Below are 8914 nucleotides of genomic sequence, written 5' to 3' on the forward strand. Positions count from 1 at the left end.
CTCAAACGTTGGGCAGTCCTTTTTGGACGGGAATCTTTCATATATATGTTATTTCCATTGTGTGAGAATTTTTAGAAGAGTCCTGAAAGATCTCCCTTATGCAAAATGGCATGCTTTGCTTTCCAAGTAATCCTAATTAGAATCAAATCAAATTTGAAAACAAGAAAGAAAGCAAGAGAGGAAAATTGGAAACAAGCTAAAGAAAGGAGCTCCCACATTGGAAACTACTAATCCTCTCTTAACCCTAACTTTTTCTATAAAAGCAACCACACATCAACCCTTGGGCGGCTCTTAGAAATTCGTCCCTCTCTCCTCACTCCCCAAGAAAATTCATCCCCTCATTTGACTGTGTTTAGTTCATCTCTCCCAAGTATTCTACACAAAGTGTACTTGAATTCCTTCTTCTTCTTCTTCAACACATGACATATTACGGATTATTGGATCATTCTTCGGGCTTTCTTTAGCAATTATAAGGGCTAGATAAAGCGTATATCTCGAAATATCAGCCCTAGAGACAAGGATTCGCGATCAACGGTAGGCGTTCTTTCACTTTTTTAGTTTTTTGTTTAGAAATCATATTTAGGATGTTTTAGGGTTTAATTTTTAATTATGATCTAAACGATTGAGTTTTTGGATGAAATTTGAGTATGATAAAATATAAGTCATGATATTTTATTTTTCAGTTTTTTGCTGAAAAATTAATTTTTCTTCATTAAAATATTGATTTCCTTCGATCTTTCTTCAGTACGGGTTTTGAATGAGATTTTCAAAGCAAGTCCTCCAAATCGTTGTGTTTTTCAGAACCTAATATTTTCTGAGTTTAATATAAAATTAAGAACTACTAGAAAGTATAATTTCTGACCATGGTTTGATCGATTTATTTTCCATTTTATTTTTTGAAAAATAACCCAGAAAAGGGTTATTTCTCGAAGAATAAAATAAAAAATGGGTCAAATAAAATCCAAATTCGATAGGAATGTATTCGTAAACCAATATTTAGATTTTCAGATTACTTAATTTTTTTTGGATTTTTTAGAATATCTTTAATCTGATTTTAAATTATTTTAAATTTGGGCTATTTCTAATAAATATCAAAAAAATTTAAAAACTCATGAAACTTTCTAGATATTAGGTTTATATATAAATAGAATTTTTTATGAAAGAAAATTTTGAAAATTTTATTTTATTCATTTTTTTCCAGCCGAGCTTCGTTTTACGTGCCATAATTATTTCTTATGATAAAATCATTAATTCCAAAAAATTTCTCTACATACCAGTAATATATATTACTGGTATGTCTTAGAAATGTTTTTATGAATTTTTATAAAGATTTAATATGGTTTTTTTATTTTTTTTAATAAAGCGGGTTTTGATTTTCTTTGAAACAAGTGAACTTTTCTTTAAAAATTGAGTTTCTTGGAGAAATTTTGATTTTCAAGTTCTGAAATTTTGAATATAAATATCATGATTTATATTACATCTACTCTAATTTTTCTTTGATTTTAGGATGTCATTTAGTATGCATTTTTGATTGATTCTTCCAAAATATCCAGATTTTGTGTGACTTTTTATTTGATATCAAATCAAAATACAAATTCATGAAATTTTTACAGTAGTTCTATATCATGATTATCTTGATACCATAAAATGTTGGATTAATTTGGAATTTGTTTGCTATGGGTTGTTTTGTATTATCATACAATTTGGAATAAATCTAATAAAATCGGATTATGATAGTAAATCACCTTCGTAATTCATGAAAGTTTTACAGTAACCTTCTCTGGTTATGAGTAAGGTTCTGTAAACATTTGAACTTGATTAGAATCCTATTGTTATATGTTTCTTTCTAATCAACAACCTGAACTCAAGCTATTACAACTGAATAATTAATAGTAAATCATAATTAAAATTAATAAAATTTTTACAGTAAGCTTATTTTATGATCCTCATGTTACTGTAAAAATTTGAACTTAATTGGAATAGATTTGCTATGTGTTGCTTTGTAAATCACTAATCTGGCCTCAAATTGATAAAATCCTTTAAAAATTGATTTTAATTCAAAAAAACCATGAAAATTTCTGAAACATCTAAACTTTTCAGTAAGAATGTAATTCTTAAACCATTTAAGCAGAATCCATAGATGTTAGTAGTTTCCTTTGGAATTTAGAGTGTTAGGTTATTCTAAGTGCAAAGATTGAATTCATAATCCTTTATTAATTGCATCAATCTTGTATAGTCTGGCCATCGAAATTATAGCATGTTGTTGGCTCCGAGGTCTTCTGTCCATGGAAATCCTGAGAACATGCCAGGCAACAAGGTGTTATAATTTATATGCTAAATTGTATAAGAGTGGAAAGCACGATTCCCTTCCATGAAGGCAACCTATGCATAAGAATATGTCAACCCTTAGAGCCTTAGGTTTCCCTTAAATTTTAAGATATTAAAAACCCCTTTAAAAACTAAAAAATTAGCAACTTAACAAATTAAGTTTATTTGATTCATGCTTTTGGAACCGTTGGATAACAGTATCATCTTGTAGGAACCCTTAAAGCTGATTAGAAACACTTATGTCACGTCGTGTTCTAGGCTTTAGGGTGTCCTAGAGTTAGCAGTCCAGCCTCATCACGGTCGTTTGCTATGGATAGCAACTGTGCTTTAGATCTAGTTACACTAGTTAACCCATCTCCTTATAGGACAAGCCTAGTTAACCTAGGATGTAGGTTCACCTGCATTAGTTTAGGGAACGTTTTGCACTTAGATAGGACCATATAACATATTAGATGAAGTCCTAGGATAATAAAATCTATTCAACTTGAACTAAATAATCTCTCTTAAACTGTTGAAACAGTCAATTCAGTCTAGATCGGTGTCCTAGATGTCTTAGGCATGCAGCTTAGTTCAGGCACCGAACTACGATCGACTCTGATTCCAGTGAGGCTTGGATACGTAGGCAGCTTTGGATGCTTTGAATGGCATACCGAGCACAAGTTGGCCCCACACACAATCAGTGGGGTTTTTAGGGTAGTTTTTTTATTTCTGCTCATTTAAAACCTTAAATTAAATTGATTAAATCACTTATGATTTTTTTCCAAATTAGAATTTTAGGAGAACTTTCATATAGATTGAATCTCAACAAATTAAAAAAATCAAGATACACATTTAGGAATTACATTGAAATTAGATTTTAGGATGCATGTCACATAGTTCGCACATCAAAAGAGTTTAAATGAGCCATTTAAAAGAAATTCAAGAGAGTTAACTTTTAGAATTGAAGACCGGATTACGGGGTAAGAATGGTGCATGTGGTGGTAATTTCCCATACCTTCCATTCTAGTAATCAGGTAACGAATCTAGACTTCTGGGACCGCAGATCATTGCAGTGTCACTTATGGGTCATAGGTCTCTTACCTAGGTGGCGAATCTGGTCATTCTCTTTTGCGTGAAATTTTGAGTGATCCCAAGTTCACTGAAAAGATGAATTAAATCAATAATAAAAAGTACATGCCATTCGCGTGGGTACGAGAGACCAAGAGGGGGAGACGGGTCGGGCCCCCTCTCACGGGATCGGGTCCCACAGATACATCGAGTACTTGTAGTGAATTGAAGATCAAGATCCAACCAAAAGCATACTATAAATCCCAAATAAAATTGAAAACAACATACTAATTATTCGATAAAGCATCACGCTACGATCGACCATTATGGATCAGAGGTATGCTCTTATACCAACTGTTAGAAATTTAATTAACCTTAAGCAGAAAGATCGTTACCTCCGGCCATGATGATTAGATATAAGCAATTGACGATGCGCTAGATCCTACGGTTGAAGATGCTCCACGACAGACTTGGTTATGACAGGTTATTTTAGGCGGTGAAGAATTCAAAGTTGAGTTTCAAGTTATTGATATCAAGGCCACATTTAATATGCTTCTGGGACGTCCCTAGCTATATAAGGAAGGCGTCGTTGCTTCAACCCTCCATCAAAAACTAAAATTCATCAAAGATGGAAAGCTGATCACTGTCAGAGGTGACGAAGATCCAGAGATAGGGCAGATAATATGAGAAATTCTGATTCTCCCTGTGGCAAAAGCAAAAGAATACAGTCTGGATGGTTTTGCGTTCGAGGTTGCACTATTTCATACGAAGAGGCCTCCCGTGAGGAACCGTGTTTGCCATATGCCATGAACCCTGTTGTTGCCAAGATGATGAGAAAAATGAATTATTTTCCTGGTATGAGTTTGGGCCGTAATTCGAGTAAGGCGTTTAACTGGCGTCCAATCAAAGCAAACAAAGGAACCTTCGGTCTCGAATATGTACCTACTGAGGAAGAGGAAGAAGCCATGGAAGAAATGTTGAAATTAAGAGACAAAATCCGCCGCACTGGAGGGGTACTCCCAATGGCTCCGTACTCCGTATCGATGAATGGTCATTTTGTCAGGGAAGGCGAGAATTCACCATACTATGGGTTCTTTGAACCATGGTATGATTTGGTAACCGGGATTATGATATCTGGTTTTGAAATATTCAATGGACTTGCTCTCCAAGAAACAGAACCGCCAGTACTTTGTGTTGAGAAAGCTGTGGAGGACTGGTTAGTCTACCTTGAGCCGGGTTTGCTGCAATCCTTATATGAAGAAGATGAACCTGTGATTGATTGACAAGAATTACCTGGGTCAGATCTTTTAAAGAAAATGACGTCCTGATAGCTGCTATTCAGAGTGATTCTACATTCACCGAACCTTAGAGTTAGATTGCACCCACAACAGAAAGTCTTTCAAATTGGAGTTCTGATGTTATTCATACTTATCTTATTGCTAAGTCGAGTCCAATTAAGTCAGTTAAGTCCGTGTCAGTGCCTAGTCCGGGCGAGTCATTTTCTGATTTTATTTATAATGTGAATCCTGAGCTTGTTCAGGATGCATCCGATGATGATGTAGTTTCTTTTAATTCAATGAAATCTGATTCTCAGTATTTATCTGTGTTTGCTTCTAACTTTAATAACAATAACACTCCCTCCTCAGACTAGGAAGAAGGGATCGACGAAACTCCCCTTGAGTTGCAGCATATGCTCAAACGAGCCCAGCCTCTTAAAGATGAAATCGAAATTATAAACATCGGAACAGAAGATTTAACACAGGAAATACGAATTGAATATACTCTATCTCCTGAAGAGCGCGACGAATTAATAAACCTACTTAGGGAATATGAAGAAGTTTTTTCCTGGTCCTACAAAGATATGCCCGGGTTGAGTGAAGACATCGTTCAGCACATGCTACCTTTGTTACTAGGAATTAAACCTAAAAAGCAGAAACTAAGGTGCATGAAGCTCGAGTGGGTCTTGAAAATAGAGGAAGAGCTTACTAAGCAGTTGATTGCTGGGTTTCTACAAGTAGTGGAATATCCAGAATGGCTCGCAAACATAGTACCTATGCCAAAGAAAGACAAGAATGTGAGAATGTGTGTAGATTTCAAGGATTTGAACAAGACAAGTCCAAAAGATGATTTTCCTCTACCACATATAGATATCTTGGTGGACAATACAACTAGGCATGTGTTACTATCGTTCATGGATGGTTTTTCTGATTTTAATCAAATTAAAATGGCACCCAAGGAGATGACTGTGGACCCCGATCCGAGAGAGGCGGGGGACGAGCCCCCGAGAGTCTCTAGATCATCCACGTGAAGGAGAGCTCTACCATGGAACTCTCGAAAAAATGTGCCTCTCACAGCATGAGTGGCGATGTAAAGTGAGATACCTTTCGATTCGGGACCAGCCCGGATTTGAGATGTACCTTAAACAAAGAAGAGTCGTCATCCAAGGAAGTAGGCCCTGAATCCCATACTATGCTCTGTTGCAATGGATAACTAGAGATGTAAAAGGTTCGTGCCTGGTTACGAATTTGGAAGGTCCGAAGAGCACCTCGTCCGCTCAAGTGCAAGCACATGGTCTCTTATGTCATTTATTTATTGATTTTGAAGAGTTTTAGGCGAAAGTCATGTGAAATGGGAACACTTATCTCCGAGAAGACGTCTATCTAATCATGTATGTCTCGGAGATGAATAATAAGCACACACAAAAGAAATGAAAGAAGTGTCACCTAAGAATAGCTAGGTTATGAGTGTCATGCCTAATTGGTGTCTAAGTTCTGATGGGCAAACACATGCATGCTACAGCTAAAGGTATAACGCCTCTACATGAAAGTAAGAAAACACAACAAAACACACAACACAACTTGACTCCACACACGACTCGACACGACAAACCCTAGACTCTAATGTGATACTTGACTCGGACCAAGATAGCCATCCATCCTGCCTGCTCTACATATCCCAGCCTCGGGAAGAATCAGAGTCGACGTAGTTTGGTGACCTATTCTAAACTACGATGCCTAACCATCTAAGACCGCTATCCTAGACTCGATCAACTACACCCGACTAGTTTTTAAAGCTTTTTGTACGAGTTAAGTTCAAGTGAATTGTAATTTTTTAGGACTCCCTATATGCCCTAACTAATGCAAGTTGGTTAGCCTTAAGCAAATGCAGGTGGTTCCTATATCCTATGTGTAACTAGGCTGTGTGTCCTAAGGAAGACCATGGGCTAACTAAGTGTTTCCTAGTCTAGCCATCGGCTCGATTAAGTGTCTAACCGACCACGACTCGAGGCCTCCTAACTCTAGGGACACTCACACGACAAGACACAACATATCAACACAATCAGGACATACTCCTAACTCTAAGACACCCCAAATATTTAGGACAAACTCCTAACTTTAGGGGAAGATCTTTTCAAAAACAGTTGTAAAAGATTCGTTTGAAGAATTTTTTAGATTTTTGGAAAGTTTGAAATGTTTATTTTGGAAGGTTTGGCTGAACTTGAGATAAGAATCCCAAGCTGCCTACGTACCCTATGGAAAGGGATCAAGCCAACGTTGTTCGGATCAGACTTTCCTAACTACTCCTAATGACTCAAGATTTTTAGTTTTTCAGATGTTTTTGCTGTTTTTGACTCAAGAGGAGCGAACCTCTCATTATAAGAGTAGGACAGACTCCAGATATCCCGCAAAGGTTGGACAACATCCTATGCTTTGCGGGAGAATTGAACAGAATCACGAAAAATGCAAGGGTTGGACAACATCCTATGCCTTGCAAGGATTGGATAAAATCACATGACTTGATGAGAGGTTGGACAGAATCCTAACCCCTATGATGATAGGACAGACTCCTGAAATTGAAGGACCGACTCCTATGCTAAAGACTGACTCTCTAACTAAGGATAAAAACTCTTATGCTAAGGATAGACTCATATACGAAAGGACTGACTCCTAGTGCACAACCCTAAGAGGAGAGTGCTAATGAGACTAGGTTAGTCTCCTAAAAGAAAACTGACAGCTGATGCTTATGAGACATGGCCTGTCTCATAAACTCTGAGAGGACAAATAAGGGTGTCATCGAGACTAGACAAGTATCCTAAACACAGAGATGGGCTCCAAGTAACCTTATCATTGCCCCTGCAATGATAGATATGGTTAAGGCAACTACCAGACTAAGCTGGTCTTCAACTAGTGGGGGTGCAACTTGTGAGACTTGGATAGTCTCCTATGTGTAAACTCTCTGGTAAGAGAAAGCGTGTCTCCCAAGGATGTGGCTCTACCGAGACATAGCTTGTCTCCTAAAAGGGAAGGCTCCAGATGTCTCTATCATTGCCCTTGCAATGAGAGAGCTAATGATTGCAAGGTACATGTCTAAAAGGCTCGACAAGTTTCTAAATGAGAGGGGATTACTATTAAGACTGGTTAAGTCCTTTAGTAAGATGGGCTTGGGCTAACGCCTTCATCGCCCTTATTCTAAAAACTTAATCTAATAGTCCTATCTCAGTTGACAATTATCTCAATATCATAGAACAAATAAAATGAGACAAATATCTAATAGATAAAATTACCATCTCATGACTATCTAAACCTGAACATATAGAGTGATTCTTTAGCTCACATAACTTCCATATAATGAATACCAAGCATATGAGAAATTACATCTACAAATAATGTGAGGTTTAGAAACAAAATAAGCTACAAATGATTCCACTGTCAATATATAAATCTTGGATTTTATTCCAATCACCACCATAACATACCTCTATGCATACCTGTTACTTCATTATGCATAGGAGTAGATCACACCATCTGTTCATGGCCCAAACTCTCATGATTGATTTGCATTTAACCACATAGGCCTCCCCAAAGTTCATTTCAACATTTAGCTCTAAAATAAGTCCAAAATATTGTGAATATTTATTACATTATGCTAGCAGCATAATACAACTATATGACCGAAAGTCCAATAGTTCAAATGGACTCATAACTATTTTGGGAACCCAACAGAACCAAATCAATAATTATTACAAGAACATGTTCTGAGTTCAAAAAAAAAAAAATGATAGGTTCAAGGTCACTTGAGGTTGTATATATATAAGGAAAAAATCAAAATGCAAGTCATCTATAAGGCACACACAATATCATCTTTTGCATAGGCAAATTATTTATACGAAAATACTCAATCCAACCATTACCAACTCAATACTATATAAAAATGATGGACAATGTCATGAACTTTAGCCAATCCCATGTAGAGGTGCCTTACTATTCGGACTACCTAAAAGATACCTCATTTTTCAATCACCATATCCTCAAATAGAGAACTCTAAAATCAGCCAAGAATAACATATAAAAGACATCCCATAGACAATATAGCAATGGTGAGTCAAAGCCTTGAGATATGAGGGAGAAAGGGCTACCAATATCAAAGTGAAAAGGGGGCTGCAAATACTAAAGTGAAGTGGTGGCTGCCATTATCAAGAATGTAGGGGCTGTAAATATGAAATGGTGGCTGCCATCATCAAAGGATGTGAGTAAAAGTA

The sequence above is a fragment of the Tasmannia lanceolata genome, unplaced genomic scaffold (genome assembly GCF_043159265.1).
Source record: "Tasmannia lanceolata isolate RefF3 unplaced genomic scaffold, GAP_Taslan_0.1 ptg000024l, whole genome shotgun sequence".
NCBI lineage: Eukaryota > Viridiplantae > Streptophyta > Magnoliopsida > Canellales > Winteraceae > Tasmannia > Tasmannia lanceolata.